Source organism: Petromyzon marinus, chromosome 28 (assembly GCF_048934315.1).
Source record: "Petromyzon marinus isolate PM22_M1 ecotype Great Lakes invasive population chromosome 28, UKy_Petmar_22M1.pri1.0, whole genome shotgun sequence".
Taxonomy (NCBI): Eukaryota; Metazoa; Chordata; class Hyperoartia; order Petromyzontiformes; family Petromyzontidae; genus Petromyzon; species Petromyzon marinus.
In genome coordinates, this window is record NC_133694.1 from 5,335,918 (window position 1) to 5,361,511 (window position 25,594).

Here is a 25,594-nt window from a genome sequence, read left to right on the forward strand (position 1 = left end):
AATGTTTTATTTTTATTATCACGACGTTTCGGCCACAACACAAGCAGCCGTTTTCTACGTGACTTTACCAAAAGAACCAAGAAGATTAATCCATGTTCATTGGATGTTCATCGAACGTGGTTTTTAATTTTCTTTTGTGGGAATAAGGCATGTAATCGCAACCACATTTTAATTATGATTTTGTGCGATCATTGGTAACATCCGAGGATGACTAACTGGCTACACTGGAGAACGCAAGTTTTATTGAGGTGGCTGCAACCCAAATATAAAACAAAGGAGTTCAGTGTTGCTGGCTCGTGCTAAAATTGTCCATCTGACCTGCCTTGGCAACCTCTTGTATACTTAATCTAATCATGTTATGTACACATACTGCATATACCCTCCATGACTGGGTTTGGCTGATGTTTAAGTGCAAATTGTAACATTTGTAGATGCAGAGGTGGTGCCTGTCCAAACCATTGCTTGGTGGCCTAAAAGCAACGATGAAGACTCGTTTAAGTTTTTCTGACATTTTCTGGAGTTAATTTCTGTTGGACGCTTATGACTTCGTCAGCAAATCTTAGCTGGTTAATATTTCCTTTTATTAACTTAAACATGAATTCATTTATGCCAAGAGAGCAATGTTTTATTGCACAAGAATCAAAAACATACGTGGCCATTCTGAGCTGTTTTTTAGCCAAATTTTTATTGCAAACCCATATTTAATCTAGCTTGTTTGTGCAGTCCATTGATCAGGTCTGGTCTCCACTAACTTCTCTGTCCTTGAACCCAGGTTAACGACGTGACGGTGGGGGTGGGCTGCCTGGGATTTAATCGCAGGTGACCATCTGTGCCCAGGGGCGGAGCCAGGGGGGTGACAGGGTAGACAATTGTCACCCTCGAAAAAAAAATCGAAAACCTGAAACATTCACTCGGTCTGGCGGACTCCGTGCAACTGCATTGTCAGAGTGTGTCGCCAACCGATGGCGTGGGGTATAGCCGATTTCTCATTCAATCATTCTTGAAATTAAAATTTGTTGAATGTCACCCCGGGCTGAAAATCCTGGCTCCGCCCCTGTCTGTGCCGGCTGGATCTCTGATCTCCGAGCTACCTAGTCGCCACAAAACTAACATCTCCTCCGTTTCTGGGCTACTGCTATTGTGCATTGTTCCTAAGAAAAAAAACTTAATCAAGAATGCTATTCATTGTAGGGCTTAATAATTCACCATATGGTTTGTGGTCAATATACACCAGCTTGGTCATCCGTGCTGAATGAACACATTTGCGAATCTACATTGTACAGTTCACGAGAACATGTGTAACATTATTATTTTTTTTATGCGGAACACTATTCAAGTAATTGCTTTATTTTAGCCCCATAGCCTTTTGGGGTGGGTGGGGGGGGGTTAAATGCGTAATACAGTATCATAACAACAACCCCGTCCATGTTTAGTCAAATCAAGAAACGCTGCAATATATTTAACTACTGCGGCAGTTTTTCTTAAGCCTAGTCCTTTTAAACTATTCGGCCAAGTACTTGTACCTAACTATTTACTATTTATTTATCGGGTAAGGCCCACTGAGCTATATAACTTCTTTTTTTACACGCTTTCTTTTAACTCTCTCTGTTGTCGTATCCTCAAATCTTGTAACTAAATTTTAACCCACTTCCCAAGGTGGTATCGACTGCAAACTTGGTATACCTGTGTCATACTGATGACAATACTATATTCTATCATTAAAAAAAGTGTTTTTCAACATTCATTTTTATATTTTATGTTTCGGCTTTGGTCTAATTGTCCACGCTCAACTAACGTTTGCTGTTAATCACCACAGTCCCTTACGTTGTGGCAAGCTTTGCGGCCACTTCCTGGAGTCGTGGAGTTCTGCCATTACGAGTAGGGTACATTTAATTAAAGCGTGTTTTTAAAATGGTATTTTTTTAAATATTTCTTATTTAGAAGCAACTTGGCCACGATTGATAGCCCAATGAAGAGTGGCATTTTGTGGAAATTAATAGCTACCATATTCTCTAGACGCACGTTTTTAAATGTGGAGGGGGGGTGGGGGAATGGGAAGATCTGGAGAAATCCGCATGACTACGGGGAGAACATCCAAGCTCCAAATTTACAGGCGTCAGGGTTGGGATCGAACCCACGACCTCTTGTATAGCAGGCGAGGTAGTTGACATCTCGCCGCTGTGGTGCCCCACGGGGGCAGGTCAATGAGATAGGCTCGTGTTACGGAAGCTGTATGGATTGTTACATCGCAATACCATGAAAGATGGAAACACGGCTATCAATCATTGCCAGACACAAATCAACGTGCGTTTAAATTTCGATTTAAAGCTTTCGTGACTGCAAGGATTCATCTTCTTTGGTTCTTTCGGTAAAGTCATGTAGAATGAGAATAAAATAATAAATTTATAAAATAAAATAACACTAATATTCTCACGACGTTTCGGCCACAACACAAGCGGCCTTAATCAGGTGAAGGGACGAGACTGTCTGGAGGACAGCCCCTTCACCTGATGAAGGCCGCTTGTGTTGTGGCCGAAACGTCGTGAGAATATTATTGTGTTATTTTATTTTATCACTTTATTATTTTATTCTCATTCTACGTGACTTTACCGAAAGAACCAAAGAAGATCAACGTGCGTTTCTTTCAGGACTGCTTCTCGTCCCATTGTTCACATGCGTTGAGGCTCTTGAATATTGAGGTTGGGTTTTTTTTTACTACCAAATTCGAAAATAAAATTCTCATTTTGCTTGCCGACCCCTGGGCTAGTGCGTGGGGTACGCGGTGGTGGTGGGCCAGCATCTGAGCAGAACGCACGCTCGCCAAACGTAGATCGCATCATGACTCATTCTGTTTAACGTGTTAAAGTTAGTTAAACATTGATTCGTAACCCCCCCCTCTCGCTGTCCCACACACACGCACTTTAAGAAGAAAGGTCCACGTTAGGATTGGTCCATAACCTGGGGTGCGAGACGTGGCCAGATTTTTTTTAAAGATGTAAATAATCTAAACACATCTTCTTTGGTTCTTTCGGTAAGGTCACGTAGAATGAGAATAAAATAACACTACAAAATTCTCGCGACGTTTCGGCCACAACGCAAGCGGCCGTCTTCAGGTGAAAGGTACAGACCTGTACAACTACTAGTACAACTACTTGGTTTCATCATACCTATGTTTTTATTAACGTAGTATTTTTTTTTTTACGCTCGAGAACCACAAATGGGTTCAAGGCTACAGTAAAGGGTTCAGAACCACTGGTCTATGCAGATTGCCCAAATGGCCAAACCGAAAACGCTTAACGAAGGTTAATAGCGCATAAACGGTGGCGATGATAAATTTAAGTTTTTGTAAATTTATAATTGGCTCACGAAGCGCCTTCCAGAAACGAGTTTGTTACAAACCTCCGGGGTTGTGAAAGTAAAATTTGCGCCTCTCACATTTTTGTTAGAGCACAAAGCATTCTTAATCAACGAGACACGGGTACCACAACCAAAATTATAAACTCATTGTATTCCACTGCTAAATGTATTAACGAGGCGGGGGGGGGGGCTTAACGCCCGCACGGCCACTCTCTACCCCCCCCCACCGCTACTCATCCACTCATTAAATTATTCCATTATGGCAGTAAAACGCGGCAATGGTTCCTCGCAGTCCTCTCTTCTGGCCCAGCAACAGTGGGGGGCGGGGGGGCACCATTATTTTTTTGTTCCACTCCCTCCCCGTTGTAATAATAATATCGCGGGGGTGGTGACAAACGGGGACCTCCACGGCCCCCTACCCCCCCCCCCCAAATAAAAGGGGGGGAGGCAGAAATGAGAGCGAGCGTGGCGCGTGCGCGAGGTCTTTTTGTTGCGTTTTGTCCTCGTGCCCGAGGCGACGTTTGGCTCTACCTCCATTGTGTGTGCGCGCGCGCGGACTTGTCTGGCAGGTGGCCGATTTCCCTACGGGCAGCACCCCCCAGGGCTCCTGCAATCTATGGGGGGGGGGGGGGGGTGACATGTGCTTTGCCGGGAGCTGTGGAGGAGGAGGAGGACGTGGATGGGAGAGCGGTGGTGTGTAGCGGGTTTAGTGCGCTGCTCTACCAACCTGCCAAACCCCGGGATTGTGGATTCCCGCTCGCGGCCAGCAAACACCCAGATGGCGATTTATCTGAACCAGTCCTGGGCCTCGCATGACTACCTGATGCGATGTGTTTGTAAAAACGTTGACACTAGGGGAGACGTAGGCGGCCGGGCGTGGTGCTAGCCCACCCACCCCCTCCCCTCGTGTGCCAAGCCGGCCTTCATAGACGCTTGCTAACAGCATTTGCCCCAACAGTCTTAGGTTATACGGGGGGGGGGGGGGATCTTTGTGTTTGTGGTAGGTGGGGCTGGGGGGTTAAGTTTGTCCGACCAGACGGAGCGCGGTGGCCCCGCCTCTGCTGCGCCACGTGCCGTGTAAAGCGACAGCTGCCGAGTGGGGCGCACGCTCCAAGAGGCACAATGGGGCAAGGGACAATGAGGGTGGCGCGCGTATGATCCGGGGGAGTGGGGGGGGGCTGAGAGCCACGCGTTTGGGAGGTGCCCCCCTACCCACCCAGAGCCACCCCCCCCCCCACCCACCCAGAGCCACCCCCTTTCCCCCACTGGCCCCATCTTTGTGCCTCCAACAAAAGGCGCTTTTCAAAAATTGTAATTTATGTGGTTAAGGTCATGAATGCTGGAAGCTGCCGTGGAACATTTGCCGTGCCCCCCCCCCTTTCTACGAATGCTGTGCAGGGGGAGCAGCGACTGTGAAAGGGGAAAAACGCGTTTTTATTTTATAATGCGCTAAGTAATTTTTAAAATGTACCAAGTTGTCATAGCTCACCCGATGTGTGAGTGTGTGTTTTTTATGGGTCGGGTGCGTGCCATGCAATGTCCGACGTTCCGCTCCACATGCAAGTGCCTTTCAGTTTCCTACACTGGGCAGTGCATCTTGTGTTGTGTAGAAAAAACACACATGGCTCTTTACAGAAAATAAAAGAATCCCACCGTATAGCTTCAACAGACTCGTGAGCCCTTACGGGGTTGGGTGACCAGCACCACGCCCGGCTGCCTCTGTCTCCCCAGTGGCAATTGTTTTTTTAACACCGAAACCAGGCACTCATTTGAGGCCGAGTCGACCTAGGGGGAGGCCCATGACATGTTCCGGCAATTCTCACCCTGCTGCTGTTTCGCCGTGAGGTGGGAACTGAACTCTGGTCCCTAGCCGGGTTTTCGTAGCGCTGTGTTCTCTGTTGCAGCGGCCACCGGTGCAGTGTCGCTGGCGCCTGTCTCGTGCGTTGTCACGACTCCGTCACGACTCCGTCACGACTCCGTCATGTTCGTGGGGTTTCGGCGATGCCGTGCGCCTCGTCACCTTTCGAGAGCCTAGTTATTGCATCATGAAGCCGAGGTTTTTGCTTCATGTTAACCTCCCAAAAGATTCCAAATTGTCATGCTTCTGTTCCCCTCCCCACCCCACCTTTTTCTTGTATCCAGGAACGGGCATTTTAATATCTTCGCCTCGAGCTGCAATTCATTGGTCCCTGTTTTGCTAACCGCCCCCTAATAAGTGTGGTGAAGTATGGTCAAATAACCACCCAAAACGCTCAAGGGCCCCTGAATTAATGGAAAAACAATGGGGTGCATCCAATTATGATCTCAAATTCAAAATCGTAACAAACCTTGTATTCTCATCAGTCTCGCGTCCAAAGCACTTTCCTCCTTAATCCATTTGTTTGTCAACATTTCATCTCTCCTTCGTTCATCTCCCGAGGAGTTTATGAATCAATTGGTGGGGAGGGAACCCCCCCCCCCAAAAAAAAAAAACTCTGGCCCAGCGTATTGGTTTATCTATAAATAAAAAACGCCACCCAATGATGAAAACGTACGCCTCATTTGTGCTCTGTAGAATATCGACAACATTTAAAATTTATTTCCCCCCCCCACCAACCACCCCTTCAATAGGCCAGCCACGTCCACTGCGTACACACACGCGCGCGCGCGCACACACACGCACACATATACATAATTTTGCTCCTTTGACTCGTAACCCAATGAAAGTCTTTGTCCCAAATACCCCGCGTGGAGCCGAGCGGGCAGGGCCCGTGCCACGTGTGTGGCAGGTGTTGGCCGTAATGGATCGTCGGGGTGCGGACTGACGGCGAGTGAGGTGGGGGGGGCGGCTCTGGTGGGGGCCCGGCCACGCGGGACTTGGCCGAGGGGTGGCGGTGATGCATGCAGCACGCTGCGCCTGGGCCCGGCCAAATAGTGGGCGACCGACGAGCACAGATTTGCTCTTGTCAGTGGGCAGCTGTGTTGCTATTGATGGCTTGGGTGGGGGGGGGGGGGTGCATGCTGGGTGCTTGAATTGATTGTGAAGACACAATGGCCGTGCAAATAGAGATCTGTTTTGAGTTGGCCACGAGGCTCTGAAACAAAGGAGGGGAGGGGTGTTTGGGGGAGAGCCTCGAAAACTGGTTTGTCCAAGTGCAGGAGGAGGGACTGCAAAAAAAGCCTCTTGCGCTTGTCAGACGGTTACTCCCATCTCGTACAGGTGAGAACCTTGGCAGCAACCCATTGTGAGCTGCGATGAATGTAACTGTGGGGGTATTCGAGATTTTTTTGAGAGGTGGATGACACGTGTGCATGCGAGGGGTGGTGGTTGCGCTGCGCTACGAACCTGGCGACGCAGGGTTCGATTCCCGCTCGCGACCCAACACGCAGCGACGATTATCTGAACCGGTCCTGATGTCCGCGCCACCGATTTAGTACGGTTGGCTACGTACGGTGGGAAGATAAGTTTTACGTACATACATGTCCCCACCAAGCCTCCAAATTAATATCTGGTGCGGTGTGGAAACATCGCCATTCGGGAGACTAAGGTAGCCGGGCGTGATGCAGGCCACCCTCGTGTGCCGTGCCGGCCTTCATAGGTGCTACTCTCGCTTTAACATCACTTGTCCCCCAAACAGTCTGCGAATCCTGTAGGGAGAGCTTTGTCTTTGCATGCTTAACAGTTGAACTCTTTTTTAAGGCGGAAGGCAGGTTGACCCAGCGATAGTGGAGTAACTCCGTCGGAAAGTTTGCGAGTTCAAATCATTTAGGGATTAGCTCTTCTTTCGTCCTTCTGGGGTCTTTTTTTAAAAAGAGTACAGCACCTTTTTTGGAAGATCTACAACACCGGTTTTCCTATTGATAAACTTGCCCCTGTCACAGAAATGTGGAGTTATCCCCACCTGAGCACAGGGCTATGAATCGGAGATGAACACACAACCTCAATACTCATGCGAGCAGGAAAATCTAACTTTTCTTTCTTGTTACATAAGGTAGCTCCTGCCGATTAATTTACGTGGATATTAAATTTCAGTTGGGTGGATGGGGGGGGGGGGACTGTGTTGCTCGGTAATGCATTAAAAAGTACGACTTTTTTTTTCCTCCCCCTTCCAATTGAAATGTTACGGTCAGGGCAGCATGCCAATTACTTGCTATTCCCTTGTACGGAACGAACACAATACAGACTGTGCTCCAAATTAATGGACGGGCCATTGAGGCATTGCCTCTTCCCTTTTGATGTCCCTTCCCACTGCAATCTTCTCGCCACCGTATCCCAATCCGACGGTTATTCAAAAGCCTCGCTGTGCTCAATGCCATCGCGACGATGCGGAGTGAAATGCATCGGTGTGAATTTTAGGTTTCGCATCGGTTTTATTTCTTTGGTACTTTTTATCAAGCTGCCCGGGGTTTAGGATCTCTCCCTCCCCCCCCCCCCCCCCGGTTCGTGAGGAGCAGTGATGTGTGTACACGCTGACGTGCAGAACCTGCTGCTGTGGCTCCCTTCACAGCAAGCTGGGTCTGTGCGCAGTGAAGTATGGCCAAATAGGACCCCCCCCCCCGTGCGCGTCACCCAACGTGGTGTGGGAGGAAGCCTTCATCCAGCAGTGGATTAATAATTGGTACAAAAACACCCCAAAAAGATTCCCGGATGTTTACGCCACTTGACTATTTCGAGTGGACACTGGTTGAGATGCAATCATACGGGGCAATGGATTTACTAAGGGCTGTATATTACTCGAGCGTATAGTATCGTACGTAATATCCATTCGCTATTGACAATGTCCGTTTTTTGTTATTGGAGAATAAATAATGCAAACAAATTAATATTACTTCTGGATGGTTTAAAATGGGAGACTTTTCGGTTTGCTTATGAATGAACGCCTCTCTGTACCTTGTTGATTAATGCGGGTTGTTTAACTACTTCTCTATGACTTTTGATTTAAAGCTTTCGTGACTGCAGGGATTCATTCTTGGTTCTTTCGGTAAAGTCACGTAGAAGGGAAATAATAAAACATTTTCTTGCTGTGGTTTGCACACCTGATGATTGATTGTGGTGCAGTCGAGATGTCGTGAGAATTTTATTGTTTTATATTTGTATTATTTTATTGTTTCCCTTCTAAGTGACTACCGAAAGAACCAAGAATACTGCACTGCTCACGAATATTTTTATAATTTTTACTACGAATATAATGGAGTTTCAAATGTAATACTTTTCGGTTATTGAAGGGAGTCCGTTGCACTTGCCGGCTTTTTTTTCGGTAACCATTTGTACGACTTTTTTAAACTAGTAGTCGAATACTTCTCATCAGTCCCCATAGTGTAAAGTGTGTGGTCTTCAACTCGTATGAGCCACTCGATCGCTATGGCATCTCTATTTGTGATATTAATAAGGGCCATTGCTGGAAACGTCACCGAATAGATACGTTTTCTTTTAAAGGCGGTGTTAACGAATTTTTTTTTGTTGCAATTCATTGACCAACAGGATTAGTTGCTTGAACTTTTTGCCGGGCAGAGGACTGTAGGACCAATTCAGATACTGCTCGCCACTGACGTTAGCCGTAGTTGGGAATCTGACTTGAAAAACTACATTGATCCAACGAAGCGGCCAGTAGTTACACGTATATATTTTGTTTTTAATGGGTATTTGTTTGGCACTCGGAGAATGATGGAGCGTTCTTCGAGAGTTGAATTGGTTTGTGATTGCGATGCAGTGCACTGTAGAATGTTGAAGCGCTGATCATAAGTGATTTGTCCTAACAATAGGGCTGTGTGTTTTGTGTTTAAGAATGTAGAATTGGTGGTGTGGTCCTTTGCCTGCTGTGCTATATCCTTGCCACCCTTCGTTGTTGACGCTTGGATGCACACCACTGGACCAAGTGTTATCTGAAACCAGCCTGGGCTCTTCCCCTAGGTTGATTTGGACTAAAATAACAAGCTGCAATGGGAATAAAAAGGTTGCATGGCACGGCAAGTGGGCAGCCATAACACCCACTGCTTGTTTTCCACATCAGCCTTGGTGAAATGTGAAGATGAATTGTCAATGTTTTTGTAATTTGAATAATCAATGCTTTTTAGCATTGCAGTGACCGTGGGCCCATTTTACAACCACATGAATAAAAAAAAAGTATCGTGAGCTTAAGAATTGATAAATCCGATGCATCTTTCCACCCAATTATCGACCTTCGTAGCCTGCAAGCCACGAGTCTATAATGCTGAACCGGACGTCTATTACACAATTGTTTATACAGTGGATCAACTTGAATATTTACACCCTTGTAGAAACCGAATTCCACACGATCGGGCAAATAATGCTGGCATTTCGCAATTTACATCGACGCGCTGTGACCCGCTTGCTTGGAAGAGTCCGATCTCTCTCTCTCTCTCTCCCGGTGTTCATTGGCACATGAACACGTTGGCTGATGCGAGGGGACGGTGGCGAGCGACCTGCTGTTGCGTGGAAGGGGAGCAGGGGCAGCATGGCCACCGAGAAATGAACTTTGCCCTCCAAAGGAAAGCCATCTTGGTGTTCAGACCACCCAACCGCAGAAACAGAAAAGAGAGGGGGAGAAAAAAATACCCACGATGGGCCTATCGATTTTTTTTGAAAATAAGGGGCCAAGATCGCTGACTACGGCACGGCGTATTCTGCTCGATAAATCAAAGTTAATCGCTGCAGCATGGCGCGTGTGCGCTTGTTTGTTTGTATGAATGTAATGCGAGTGTGGGGAATTGGAAGAATGATACATGCAGCCATGCCTAATTAAATCATTCGAGTTGGCTCGTATGAGCTAAAACGGGGCCGATGTTTTGAGTACGCGGCGTTTCTCGAATGCTCGCTTCCTCTTGCGAGGGTAGGGGGAGTCGTTAGTTGTATTCTGGTGCTGTCCTGCGAAGTATTGGCAATGAACTTTCTCGCACCGTACGTAGCCAACCGTGCTCATTCTAATCGGAGGGGTGGCGGGAAGGACGACTAAAACACAGCAGTTCTCAAGAAAATAAGTTTTAAAATTTAAATTAATGGCGCTTGGTTCCAGTGAATTCCTGATATCGGAAGGAAGAGCATTCCAGACGGCCGCAAAAGCGCACGATGCGGTGACTGCCTTTTTTGTTCGCTGGCTAGCCAGAAGCCGCCGAGAATGACCGGCGTTTGCGTGATGGTTCATGCTCCTTTGACAGATCAGCAAAGCTTTGTGGTTCATTTGTGGCGAGCACTTCGTGTGGTAATGAGTGCGACCTTTTACAATGTATTCATTCGGCAACCAAAAGCTTGATCGCTGCTTTGGTCAAGTTCTGATGTGTTCCATTCCGACGTCGTCAATGTAAAGCTTTGCAGCCTTGTAGTTGCTTGTTTTTTGTTGCATCTGGCCAGCATGTAAGAGGTGTAAGCTTAAATTCCCCCCCCCCCCTCGTGAGAAGGCACAACTGCTAGCAGTGGTGCGCGAGCAATTGCTGGGCTTCACCGTTCCTTATTTTTTTTTTACAAAATACAGCGTTCGGTTAACACGGACGCGGCTAAACACGAGCGGGCGCGCTCCTCTGCCTGCCCTGCGTCCTAATCGTCGAGATTCAGCTTTGATCTCCCGTCCGCTCTCTGGACGACGACGACGACGACGAACTTCGGTCACCCAAGCACCGCTGGGCGGGCGGCGGCGGCGGCGGCTGGCGCGGAGTGGATCCGGCTTGGCCGTTCCAGGCGCAGGTGAAGCGGCCGTGACGCTGCAAAAAAAAAGCGCGGATTGGTCGTACACCCTCCTCACTACCACCACCCGCGTCCTCCACACCCCCCCCACCCCGCCTCCTTCCTTGGGGGGGTCTCCGTTTCGCAGCACGTGGGCAGAGAGAGCGATGTGCGTCGCCCTTTGATTTGCTTTTGAGCGTGACGTTGCAGAAGAAGAAGAAGAAACGAATCGTGTCCTCGTGATGCCACGCGTGTGGTTTGGTCCTTTGTGAGTCGGCAAAAAACGATTATAGAGTTGTGCATGAGACTATAAATAACATTGCAGTTGTAAATAAGGGTTTTTACCGATCGTGGTGAAATGTAAGTTCACCGTTTGTCACGCGGTGCCACGTCGGTCGCCCGTGAGGATTGTTTTGACCATACTTCGCCACGCTGGTCCATATGGGAAGGAGAAGGGGGGAGGGACCCAAGACTGATTCGGATGGCACTCGCCACTTTTTTCCATCTCCACAACTTGGCCCAGGTCACTTGGTTTGCAGTGCGCTAACTACTGTGCCATCCCCACATCTCTCCTGTAATATAATAAGCAAATATTAAAGAGGAAAAAACTGTTTTGAAATTACAGTAATGATAAATTATTTGTTGAAACGACTTTTTTTTTTAGATGTAAAGCTAGATAAATGGTGTCCATTTGTCCCCGTGCTATATTTGACACGCGTGTTTGTTATTGTAAACGTTGGGGGTTTTTGCCAAATATTTGGTACATTTCTTGTTTATCAGCGTGCTGTGGAGTCGTTCCGTTTTCATCATTCTTGTGGCTCGGTTTCACTATTTTTTAAACGTTAACACTCCTGCAAAATCTAGGTTTTTGTTAAAATGCCCCGGTGCTTCTGAAGACGGGGTGCAAGATGGTCATTTTAAAAGCCGCCATGATTTGCAAAACCCAATTTGCCTTGGACCAGCTTTTAATTCGATTTTGAAAATGGTGCAAACGACGTTATAAACGCCGCGAGCCCCTTCGAAGCAGCTGCTGTCGAGCGGATTTAGCCATAGCCCACGAATGGTCATTGACTTAATAAGTTGGAGTAACATTGTGCTCTTTGTATATAGATCTGGTCATTTAATTGAGATTATTTGTTAATTCTTTTGAGGGAGCGCCGAAGCGGTTGGTGCACTGCGCTTCTGGACAGTGACCTGAGCTTGGTTCCCAGCTTGGCTAGCACCACCCCAACCACCTTCACTAATCCACACTGACCAGGGTGGTGAAGTATGGTCGGCCAATGTCAATCGACCAGATGGTGGGGGGGGATGGATATGTTGATCCTGTAGGGCTTGACAAAATAGATTTTTCACGATTGCTTTATTTCAATGTGATAATTAAGTAATTCACTCCAAACATTGGCACGTGTGTTTTTATACCTGGTCAAGTGGTTTCCACAGCCCCTTTTCTCAATCCACTGCTAGATGAGGGCCTCCTTGTGCTGTGGGGGTCATTTAACCAATACTTCGCCATCCTGAACTTAGCGGTATATTGTACCCATTGGTAAAAAATCAAGTGAAAAAGTGCCATATTTGCTGGGGGCTTATTTGGCGTGCTTATTTTTCCATTTTGCCTTGACAATTTACTTGGCTTGCATTTCAACATTATTCAGCTAATGTATTTTTTAACACAATGTTTAGACTTGTTAACCTTTGCCTTTTACAGCCCTCTACGCTCCTTCAAAAAAAATGTTGTTACGCCTTTTTTTAAAATTTCACATCATCCAGAGTTACATCGGCATGCTGCCAGCCTTTTAAGCGCTTGTGGGGGGCCCAGTGGTCGTGTCTCATTCAGCTGTTGAGAAGCATCCTGCCAAATTAGTTTTTTTCTTATGCTGCTGGCCTGGAATCCTGCGGTTTTTAGCGTGTTGACCCCCCACCCCCCCCCCCCCCTGCTCCGTCCAAACTTAAGGGGTGGTGGGGGAAGATCGCCCGGGCAACTTGAACGCGCGCATCACGATCGGCCTGACGTCATACTTCTAGCACGCGCTTGATTTACCGTCTAGAGACCTTGTACATATAAAAAAAACCAGCCCAAACATTAATCTGGATGTCCTCAATACCCTCCCCTTGAAAAGGGCCCAAGCTGTTGCCCGCCGAGCCCCCCCCAATGGTTGCTGAGCAAGGGGGCCCAGAACACTTAAGTTGGCACCAACAAGCCACACTTAAAGTTGAAGACGATGACGTTAACAGCTTCTGGACTAGAGCGAGGGGGGGGGGGTAATGCGAACTTGGGTTTGGGAGACGATTGGGAGGCCGTATCTGAAGCCTAGCGGCCGCGTGCGGAGGGAACCGGGTTTGTGACCTGCAAGTGTGTTGGTGGTTGAGACAATGGCGAGTACTCAACCCAAGGGCGGATGGGAAACCAATGAGTGAGGTTCACGTCGCAAGAGAAGAGCGATGCGGAGAGGATTGACTGTTACTTGGGGGTCGTCCGTTTGGCAACACATTTGTGGAGCAGCTGCACTCTGAAATGAGCAGTGCAAATAGGGCAGCGAAATGACCGCCCGTGCCGCCGTAATTTGCTGCATCGTAAACATTGCGAGTAAATATTGGCCGTTTGGCAGCTGTAACCTGATTGCATTGCTACATGCAGTGTGCGCGTGATTCTCTTTGCATTTACCAAATGAGGTTTTTTTTTACCTTCTGTTTCGGTCATTTTGCATTTCTGTTCGTATCGTATTTATCTGCTTTAATCGATTTCGTGTTGTCCTGTTTTTTAGCTTCTTTGAACCTGTTTGCCATCCCATTTTAATACCACTCTCTTGTTTAACCCCCCCCCCCCCCCCCCCCCAATTTTTACATTTGCAATCGGATCACCTTTCGTTATTTCGGTTTCGAGAACGAGGTTTAACTCGGGGATTTTTGTTGTAACTGGAGCCGTTTCTCCTGCCGTGAAGTTGAGAGCATTTCCCTCGACTCGGGTGTTTCTGGAACAGGAGACGCACGGTCTCAAAGGAGAGGACTCTTACTGGGTCTTAAGGAATTATTGCTGCAGGTCCATGGGACATTGTGTGTGGTATGGGATAGACGCCATCGGCGTAATGTGGAAGGAGGGAGACGCGAGGGAGACACGAAGGAGATGTGGGGGGGGAGATGGGATGGTAGCCACAGGAATTGTATTGCTGAAGGCCTAGGACTATGTGGGATGGGAGTCACAGGAAAATGGCGTATACATGACTGCTGCGCCCATACCATGGGTACTGCGATGCCGAGTTAACTACCTCGCTTGGTATACAGGAGGTTATGGGTTCGACCACGACGCCTGTAATATTTGGAGTTTGCGTGTGTCTCCCCGTGGTCATGTGGATGTTTTTTTCCCCACGTTACTTAATTGAGCTATCATTTGCGGCCAGGTATCTTCTGAAAAAGCGCAATATAGCTCGGTGGGCCTTATCTTGTAGAATCAAATGATTTGATTTAAAATAGTTTTTAGTTTATAAAGTTTGGATTTATCCTAATTCATACAATCGTGTTTCAAGACTGTACAGAAACGCTTGGCGTGTTTTTTTTAACCCTTTTTTTGTAGAGGCGGGAGTCGCAGGTTTCGGCCTGCACTTAAACAAGAGGCCGGGAGTCTACAGCACAGATGGTTGGGGGAAGGGAGCTCGAAACTGTGGGGGCAGAAGAGTAAAAAGGGGGGGAGGCTAACTTGCTATCAGCGAAGGTTGGACCCCCACAGAATTTTGACAGGGTCCCCTTATTTTTGCTATAGGGGATATGGAGTGGGACCAGAGGGGAAAAAACTATTAGAATTGTGCGGGGAGGAGCAGAATGAGATGAGAGAGGGGAAGCGGTATGGGGGTCGTGGAGGGGTTTATAATTTAAGAGGGTAAAGGTCGGAGAGCTGTGAGATGATTAGGGACAAGTCCATGGAAAGATCTTTGAGGCGGGCGAGTGCTGTCCGGTAGATAAGCATAACAGGACATTGGGAAATGGCTGGGTGTGAGGAGACATCAACTTTGGAGATCCTGTGCGTGAAGCGTTTGGAGGCACAGTGCCGTGACGCACGGCTGGAGAAACGCGCACACCAGGCGTGATAACCATCTGTAATAGACGGCTGTTTTTTTTTTAATTCGACATCTTTTCCAGCAATCGGATTAATAATGCTTTAATTTGTGCCGTTTAATGTGTATCTGGTTTCAGGCTGTCTCTCATTGCCCTCTGTTCTCGGCTAATGGCATCGTTTGAAACTTGAAACGGGTGCCGATTGTTAAAAAAAAAAATTGCCCTGCGGATTTTAATGCAAGATGATGAGTAGCAGAGTGGCTTCCACACGGCGTGCTAAGAACGAACCCGAGTACAATTCCCGGCCATGGCCAACATGAGTGCTCTGCCACCACTACCATGACCCAACTCGTGCAGACCCTCATGGTGAAATATGATGAAGCGACGCACGTGACTGACACAGCCTTGCGTCCGGAAACGGTAAAGTATTTTTAGAATGTTTAGCTAATTGCCACTGTGCGATTCTCCTATATATTTTTATTTGTAAGCGTCGGCAATCCGAGTTCCTGGGGATTACCCACGCTATAGGAGTGTAAGAACCCTTAGCACCGCACAGATGGGTACAAACCCTCTTCTCCTACTGGCTACTACATGCACCTGATTTCCCAGCCAGGAGGGGTTGGTTACCTTGCAGACTGCTCCATCTCTGAGTGACCCCGTCGACCCCCCCCCCCCAAATCTCATCGGTTTGACTACAGACGTGTCCACCAGCACGCCTGACAAAGCGACGCAGTCGTTTCATTGCCGGAGGAGAACGGCGAAAAACCCGTGAAGAACAAAGCGGCTCGCGCGTGCGCAGCCCCGCGTGTGTGTGGGGTGAATAATGGACAGATGACAAACGCAGCCAATTACTGGGTTTTGAGGGACGGGGTGGGCGGGAGGACGGGGGCTGGGGAGGGTAACCACCTTATCTCCCCGTCTCTCTGTCCAGGCGGCTTATTACGTTTGGGCTTGAGGAGATGGATGGGGGATGGGGAGTCTCGAGGAGAGGTATTGGTTGGCAGTAGCGGTATTGCTGGGTCTGCTTACAGCCGGGGGGGGGGGGGGGGGGTGGTGCTGATCTGTACAACCTGGGGACTGGCAAATGCTACCAGTGTCCACCCTGGGCAGAGCTTGGGGTCGATACCAGCCATGTGAGTCTACAAGCACTGCCTAAGAAAATTCGGAGTCTAAAGATGTCATTGCGTTCGTGTTTCATGAAGCCATGAAACGGCTTGCAAAATTCAAACTACAATTGTAGCCTGTTGCCACCCCACCGCCATACGCAAGAAGTGTTCTTTTGAACACCACGTATCTCATCAATACAATAAAAAGCTACCGCTGTGACCTTGCTGTCATAAATGTTTGTGATCGAGACGACGTAAAAAAACTGTTTCGAGAAAAATAATAATTTGCCACCCTGGGTTGGTATTGATAAACCATTTTTTTGGGGGGGCCAATAGCTCAATTATGATGGGGGGGGGTTATCTAGGTGTAGGGCGGCAGCAGCAGCCGGGGTAGGGGAACTGGCGTCGAGGAAAATTCTCGCTCGCTCTCTCGTGCGCGCGCGGTTGGGTGGGTGTTTGTTAAAAGGGAATTACGGATTACGTCGTCTGTCTTCGACAACAACACGCGGCACGCTCTTTCCCCCCCCCGTCTCGCAGGTCTACAGATGGCGTTTGTCCGACCCAGCCAGTAGGAGGAATGCACAACAAAAGCAAGGGGTCTCCTCCTCCTCCTCCTCTTGTACCACATCACCACCTTCCAGCCCCCTTTCCGCTTGACCGTCCCTAACCCCCCTTAGGGGCTCTTCCAAATCCAGCTTCATCCCCCAGCTTCTGGAAGTGCCCCCCACCCACGTGCCTTGCTCTGAATGTCTCGAATGAAAACTGTAATCGTCCTGCTTGCTGCTGGTGTTGCACGATGAAAAGGCCGTGCACTTTTTGAAATTTGTTCAGACGCTATCCCCTTTTTAGTTTGTTTAGAAAATAGAATACCACGCTGGTTCTCAATGTTCTTCACAGAGATCGCATGTCCGTGCATCGCCGAAGTCGATTTGTTTTCGTGTGGTTTGTCCCCGCCCCCCCCCGCCCACGTTCAATATTTCTCCTTTACGGTATCCATGCCGCAGCCTGTACCCTAAAGTAGGAAACTGAACCTGTTTTTTTTACCAAGGTAAGGCCCACTGTTTAGGAGCGACCTGGCAATACGTGATAGCTCATTGAAATGGCTTGTGGAAATGTCTAGCAGCCACAAATACTCTAGACGCGTGTCGATTCTGGGAGGACCCCGGAGGAAAATCCGCGACAAGAAACGCATGCAAGCTCCAAGTATACAACAGGCGTTTTGGGGTCGGCATCGAACCCACGACCTCCTACATACCTGGCGAGGTAGTTAACATCTCAGCACTGTGGCACCCTACCCTGAGATGGGCGAAAACCTTTTTTTCGGCGGGGGGGGGGGGAGGGTGTGGCCCACGGGTTGATTATTCTCTGGAAAAGGGTAATAACCCAAAAACGTTTCCTAACGTGTACGTGGCCTCATTTTTAGCACCTCTTTTATTGACAAATGTGACGTTTAGTCTTACTCTATAGATGTTAATGCACATCCCCTGTTCTGTACCCCCACGTCCAGTGAAACTTTTTTTTTATTTTTAGACTTTGTTCTAATTGGCCTTCCGCTACACACCATGTTGTGTGACCAAGCCGCAGTTGGTCAAGCTTGCAAACTCTGGGCCAATTTTGCCCCATCCCCCCCTTTGCAAGACTCATCAGCAGTCAACCATACTAAACAATTACTGCTGGTTTACGAGCTGTTATTGGTCGCTGTCCTGGTCCACACTCTATACCACCCATGGGCCGCAATTGGTGCACACCATTTTCTGAATTGTAAAACCTCGCTGTGAACCCTACAGTGGGCACATTTCTGGATTTGCCCAAAATATGCTGCGCAGAATGTTCTCGGGCCTGGCGCGTGGTCTGAAACAAGGCTTCTTTTCTCTCGCTGCATGGGACTCGTAGCTTTGGCAAGTCCAGATGGCATCCAGACATACTTGACGTGTAATTAGTTTGCCATTTTTTTTTGTTTCTACCCACCCATCCCTCAGCCCATCCCAAGTCAATCGTCTAGGCATTTTGACTACATTTCCCTTCTAAGACCCCCTATGAGTCCTAATCGGGCGGCATATGTCGATAATATAGGTGGGTGTCGTTAAACCCGCCACCACCCGACACAGCAAATTGGTAAGGGTTGTCACGTAAACAGACTATGCCTGTTGGTCACAAGTACAGCACATGGGTGTATTTGAGAGCAAATTTACGATCGGAGTAGGAAGTTTTTCGCCAGTAATTACAACCAGCATCATCAGGCAGACAGCCAGATTTGTATGTATCGGTTGGCTTTTGTAGATAGATATATAATTTGTTATTAAGTCGATCCCCCTTTGGCGGCCAGTGTGATTTTTTTTTGGAGCGCAGCGCGTTGAGCTGGGCACTGAGATCCTCGGTTCGGATCGAGGTGGCTTGCCTGTGATTTCTTTTTTTTTTCAAACGTTCTCTCACGTGTTTTGTTTAGCGAGGTTGATGGTTCGTCGGTCAGCTCGGTCACCAACGGCTGTAAGAGCGGCAAAGCGTCGCGTGAAATTGGGTTCCGCGCTCAATCTGGCCGGAGCTCTGTTGGATGAAATATCGCGTTTGGCTATCGTACGGCAAACCATCGACGCTGCTCCTTCCATATGGCAGAGTGGGTGGGTAAAGTACAGCCCCCCCCCCCTACCCCGCCACTGGCGTGGATCGTGAGGTCACTTGAGGGAAGGGGGGGGGGCATCTCGACAGTCGTTGTGTGGATTTAAACCGATGTAAACTTCCGTAACGCAGCGGGTGTTGCACTGCCGCCGTGCGTGAGATCCGAATGGAAGCTTCGCCTCGTGACGATTGCCAATCGCAGTCCGGATTAATATTGTGGGGGGGGGGGGAAACTGCGAGGTAAATGTGTGAACTATTTTTGTTATCGATCTTTGCAGGTCCCCGAGGTGGATTTATTGCGTCATTTCATCACGAGGTGTGTTGGTGGCTTCTTGAGTCCTTCATCCAGCATCGGATTGGCCACGGATGACGATGTTACTCTTAAGGAACACGGCTAGACGTGCTAGGATCGTATTGTTGACCTTCTTGCGTTCCCCTTGGCTAGTTTTGTTTTTGTCTTTTTTGGGTAGGGGGGGGGGAAATGGAAGTTGCGCAACCGTCTGGAGACTGCGCTACGTGAAACGAGACCCGGCTGACTGTGTGCACATTGCCCCAACTTCTCATGCTGCGTTCTGTTTTGCGGGGGGGGTGGATAGAGGAATAATATTCTTCTGTTACCGCACTGTTGCCAACAAACAAGTACAGCTGTGGGAGGTAAGGCGATCGTGACGTCGACTCATTTCTGAAGCTTGGTAAACAAGTGGCGTGCTGAGTGAGCGCGGCTATGCACGTTGTGTGCACTCTGACCAAGAACCCATAGACTTAGCGGGTGGGAATCAATGTTTTTAATTAGTGGTGGAATTAGTCTTCCCCCCCACCCCCAAGTAAGTACATGAATTGGCACAATTCTAAGTATTACCTTCCAAAACCGATCCCGTTGCGGCAGTGAACGTATCGGCCACGAGAATCCAACGCAGAACTTCAGGATTTTAAATCTCATTGCTCCATCTCCGTGGTGTACGTGCTCTCTCGTGCATCTTCCTCCTTTGCCTGGCACGAGTCCAAATTATTCTCCTCCGCTGTCCACGATCGCGTCCAGCGGCGTCTGTGTTTGTACCAAACCCATGGCCTGCATCTCCTACGATTTTGGAAAACGAATATTGGCGATTCCATGCTTTGCATATCGACTCGCTGTGCAAGGGTACTACGAAGGCGCCATGTTGCACGTGCGTGAATTTCTTTCGCACCGTACGTAGTCAACCGTGAGTGTCCATATGTTAAACTCGTAGGCTATTATGGAGTGTGCGCATGTTGAACTTCTTTCACACCATACGTAGCCAACCGTGCTCGTCTTGCGGTGCTGGGGAAGCAAGGACAACGTGCATGTGTCGTGAGCTTAAACATAGCAACTGGTTGATTAAATCGATTGCATTGTTACTCCAGTACTATACATTTTTTTTTAACCTTGAGCCCATTTGAGAAGCGAATTATTTATTGCAACAAGTCTGTGCAATCGTTTTAGGAAAACATTTTTTTCTCAAACAATGTAGCTAAACAATTCTCACTTATCATATGAAGTTCAAAACACTGGATCTGAAAGCTACACCCACGAATAATTCATAACACGCTAATGCAACTCCCACATGAACATAAACACTGATCCCGGAATCTCGAAGAATAACACATGGGAGGTAGCGAGTTCATTTCAGGTGGAGCTGTACGGGACTGAGCTCTGGAAACTCTTCCCCCCCCCCTTTTCCATAATCAAAATGAATCGATATAAATCTATACCTATCAATCACTCACAAAACCACCTACCCACCCTCTCAAACTCTCCAACACGCAATAACTCATTCACCAAGCCATGCTGGCCTTCACAGGTGCTCGCTAACAGCACCTGCCCCAACAGTCTGTTAAGGTTGTTTGTCTTTGTGTGAGTGGGGAGCGGTAGTGTAGCGGTTAGCGCGCTGCGCTATGAACCTGGCGACCCGGGTTCGATTCCCGCTCACGGCCAACACCAGTGACGATTATCTGAACCGGTCCCGGGCCTTCCCTAGGTCGACTCAGCCTCAAATGAGTACCTGGTGCGGTGTGTAAACATTGCCACTAGGGAGACAAAGGCGGTCGGGCGTGGTGCTGGCCACCCACCCCCTCGTGTACTGTTCCGGCCTTCATAGGTGCTCGCTAACAGCACTTGCCCCTACAGTCTGTTAAGGCTATATGGGGGATCTTTGTCTTTGTTGTCTTTGTAAATGTGGGAAGCGGTAGTGTCGTGATGAACACACTTCGCCACGAAGTCGGCCAACCAGTTAGATTCCCGCTCACGGCAAAGACCAGTGACGATTGTCCGAATCGGTTATGGCCTCGCCTATGTCGATCACTGTTACATTGTTTTTATAGCTCTATTTTGGTGATTTTGAAACCGTTTTCAGTTTAGCCATGTTTTGTTTGTAGTACAGAGTTAGCCTGATAACTTTAAATTGTCTTATGGTTGTTGTTGTTTGACTTGCATCCCACTGGGATTTTTGCACACAGCGTTGAAATACGGCGTTTTTTCTGGAAGACTGCTGTTTTTTCCTGGATTTTTCTGTTGCGTGGAAGTCACTTTAAGATATGTCTTGTTCATGTTTTTGTTTGCGGTTACACCCGAGTCAAGAGCCGCATGGCTCACTAAATAAATGAAAATCTTTATTTATACTGGAGGAATCCGAAGAGCTCTAAAGCTCTTTTTTTCAGAGGTGTCCAGTCGTGGTTAGTGTGGTCGAGTCAAATCTGTGTTGGGCGCCTTCGGAAAATGCTCCTTGAGAAATTAAACCTTCGTCGGCGGTGAGGCTGTGGATGTTGTGGCCCTGGTTGGGGATGTTTTTTTTTCCCATGAGCGAGAGAGAAAAGGGGGGAGGTGGAGCAAGGGTGGTGGGGATGGTTGGAGAGTAGTAGAGGGAGGGGGGGGGAGAAAGCGGAGCAGAACAAGTTGGGGGTGGGGCCAGTACTCCAGAAGAGTAGCGGTAGGGGGAGCCACGCTACCAAGCCGGGGTTGGAGGGGAGGCGGTGGGGGAGGGGGCCGTGTTGGAGGCAAGAGTTGGGGGGTGTGTGAATGGAGAGGCGTGGTCTCTCCGTGGCTTATCTGCTGGGCCCGCACGGCTTGGCAAGCCACAGTGCGGCGTCGGCCGAGCGCGTTCAGACGCCGCGTGAGGAGCAGAGTCGCGGGCGCGTTAGGCGCGTGTCATCTGGTTGGTGGGGGGGTGGGGGGGTACCCTCTCGTATTTATGCCTCCCCAGTGTTTTTTGTGCCCTGCCCCCTACCACCACCTCTTACTCTGCCCTGTCCCCTCCGTAAGCAAGAGGTCTTTGCCCAGCTTCCCTTAGTTAAACGGCAGCGTCTGGCCGATTTTTATTTTTGCGCTGTTTGGAGCGCTCTCTCTCTCCCTTCCTTTGCATCTCCCTCGCGATGACCGTCTGAGAGATTTCTGCTTACGAGAGTGAACCCCTGGGCGGGCTGCTGCCGCTGCTGATTTCACGCGAGACTTTGTGTTGTGCGACCACGAGTCCATAAACCTGCTGTTGTCTCCTCTGCATCACCAAGGTAAGGTTAGACTGCGATTCACTTATGGAGATTTTATTTCTTCCCACCGTGGTTTTTTTATGGTTTCATGTTTTCTTTTTGCTGGTGTCTTAATCCTAGGGTTATGACTTATTGTGATTTTATTGGTATGAGTGACAAGTCCAAGTCTTGTAAAACTTAACATAAATGATAGAAATCACGTAAGCATCATTTTACTAATTGAATGTTTAACATTTTGGTGGTTTCGCTCTTTGTGTGTATCTGGCTCCTTGGATGATAAACAATTCTCCAATGTCAAACGTTTATTCGCATCTCCATTTCGCCAGCAGAGATGTCCCCCTGCTGAGACCTCTTATTCCCTTTTAGCAAAGTGAACAGCGACTGACCGCAACTTCGTTTTTCCTTAAATTTCTGACCCCCCCCCCCCCCAAGAAATACTATAAACATTGCCCCCCCCCCGCCGCTCTTAATTCCGAAGTGTGTAGTCGTAGGTTTTGCGGACTGCATTGAAATCCGCCCGACTTGTACCACGCTAAACGGTAGCAATCCAGTTTTTTTCTCTACAATTTAATTCACGACCTCCTCCCCCCCCATAAACGTCGCATCTTACACGTGGTTAAACCTGTTGTGCCACGAATACCCGCGGTTTTTTGTGGGTCCATATTTACTCCGTAACCACTGGTTTGTTGATATTGGGGTTATTAGTAGCATTGTGTTCCAACCCTCGCGCGTGTGTGGGTTCGTCTTGCCGGTTCGCTGCAATGGTTGAGGGAGAGGGAGGGGAATGCTGGCCGCAATTGCCAATGGACAAGGACCTGTGATTTAATTCTACACGAGCGGCCGGATTTGGCGAAACACACACAGCGCCGGCGCATGTGTTTATCGTTGCGAGTGTCAATTTATGTAAGTGGGCACTTGATACAACAAACGCTTTTATTTTATCTGATTTTGAGTGCGATGTTGTGGCTAGCTATCATGGTGTTCTGGGGGTGGGGGGGGGGGTTTCTCGGTTTTTGAATTGCACTTTTCGTGTCCTCTGCACCGTGTGATTTGACTAAGAAACACTCTTTTACTGAATTTTGATTTAAAGCTTTCGTGACTGCAGGGATTCATATTCTTGGTTCTTTCGGTAAAGTCACGTAGAAGGTTTCTCGGTTTTTGAAAATATAATATTTTATATTTTTATTTATTGTTTCCCTTCTATAGTGACCTTTACCGAAAGAACCAAGAATACTCTTTTACTGCTCGGGTGTTCACGATTTGCGCCGCACAGCTCTGCGATTTGCTTTTGCCTGCGTGATGTTCGGCATTCTCTGACGGCTTCTCCACGTGCTGGAAACTTCATTTTCTTGAAGCCCCCCTCTCCCCCTGTGTGTTCAGTTCCATGTCCGACGTTTTGTTCCCCATGCTTGGTAGGGTAGAGATGTGTGTGTGTGTGTGTGTTTGTTTTCCCTAGTAGTGGGGAGCGGTAGTGTAGCGGTTAGCGCACTGCGCTATGAACCTGGCGACCCGGGTTCGATTCCCGCTCACGGCCAACACCAGTGACGATTATCTGAACCGGTCCCGGGCCTCCCCTAGGTCGACTCAGCCTCAAATGAGTACCTGGTGCGGTGTTAAATATCGCCACTAGGGAGACAAAGGCGGTCGGGCGTGGTGCTGGCCAACCACCCCCTCGTGTACCGTTCCGGCCTTCATAGGTGCTCGCTAACAGCACTTGCCCCTACAGTCTGTTACAGGCTATATGGGGGATCTTTGTCTTTGTCTTTGTTTTCCCTAGTTCACTGCCCGAAAGAATCTCCCAGCCTAGAGAGGAAAAAAGTCACTTACTAATATTAAAGCGATTTTTTTTTATTGTACAAGGCTAAGCCCACGGAGCTATTTAGCTCCTCTTCAGAATCGGACCTGACATCACAAGTGGCTTACCACGTGGAAATTTATAGCAGCCAAATACATCCGGCTGAGCAACACACGGTAGCAACACACTGGCAACAGAGCTTGACAACAGAACGCACGTTGTAACGTACAATCGCATCGTACTGGGAATGATGCGAGGAAGATAAACACTTTTATTTGACTCAAAGCCCACAGTGCTCTCGGGTTTGGAATGCTCCTGCTTTTTGAAAGCATTATCAGCTCCTCCTCCGCGTGTTTTTGGTGCGTGCGAATTAACCAAGGTTACCGGGCGAAAGGTTAACTGCTCTGCTTACAGACACACAGGGTTTAGGTTTACCATTCACTGACCCTGGTGTAAAGGTGAATATCCGAGCTTGCGAGTGCTATCCGCAGCTAGATTTAACGCGTGAGGTCGTAAGCGTAGATCTCTGTACGTTTTCGTAGTGATGTCTCTTCAATTTGTAATCGAGGGCGGTGATGGGGGGGCAGTGGTGGGGCAGGGAGGGGATGTGTCAAATATTTGACCTGGGTGACTTCTGTAAAGTCATCGGTGACTGAGGATGAGCCAAACCTCGTCCCGATCTCCGCACGTTCCAACTTAACCCCCCCTCCCGCCCTTGCTCCAACGCGATGTTGGATTAGTGCCAGGGAAGCCACAAACGCCACTTAATTCGGGAGGGGGGTGGCAGGGCTTTGTCTGTGGCAGTCGTTGACAAACTGAGCGGTGATTGTGGCAGAGAAGCCCGTGGATGCCGCGAGGCTGGAACCTCCACACGTTTACGCTGCAGTGTCGAGTCGACACCAGTAGGTGGCAGGTCGCGTAACGTAATTTTTTTGTCTGTACTGCTGTATAGATGGGGGTAGTGGTGTAGTTTTAAAGCAGGCGACTCCACCATGCTACCAAAGAGGTTTTATTTAAAGTCTGCGATTGCCTCGAACGAGCATTTGAGGCGTTGCTTAGCTTCCGTTTTTTTACGGCCCTGAGCCAGTGAAGGGGAAATTCCACACTCCTATGACGTGCGAGCGAATCTATCTCATAGGACCAACGCGCGCCGTGGACATCCTCACAAAATGGCACTCAATTTTACCGGCCCCACAGACTGATGGGCAACTTTAATACTATCTGAATTCTGAACGGTTCTTTGTATTTGAGAATCACCATTGCCCAAATACAAATGTCTAATGAAATTAAATCGTCTTTTTCCTCTCCATTACTTCCAAAATAAAACCCTCCTGGTTTTCCCGTTTGTGCGAGAGGGCAGTTGATGGTATTTTAAGATTGGACCAAAGGCTTTTAAGGCCACGCTTTCAAAAAAATGAGTGCTCATTAGGTGCGGTATTTTTTTTTAAACCACAGAATTAATTGCGTGTCGGTGAGCGATCCCTGAGAAATGAACCCACGTGCTCGTATTCTGTA

The 25,594-nt window shown here is 48.4% G+C and overlaps 1 protein-coding gene across 4 annotated transcripts in view; it reads left to right on the forward strand.

Annotated features, from left to right (window-relative positions):
• The window catches only part of SPSB1 (splA/ryanodine receptor domain and SOCS box containing 1), a 94,698-nt gene that overhangs the window by 12,810 nt on the left and 56,294 nt on the right, over window positions 1-25,594 (forward strand). The window contains exon 1 of one of the 4 annotated variants that reach the window (XM_032962229.2): window positions 21,876-22,305. The exons of the other annotated variants lie outside the window; for them this stretch is intronic. The gene's annotated coding sequence lies outside the window, so the exon portion shown is untranslated. Of the gene's footprint in view, window positions 1-21,875; window positions 22,306-25,594 lie in introns of those variants that run through there. 4 annotated transcript variants of the gene reach the window in all.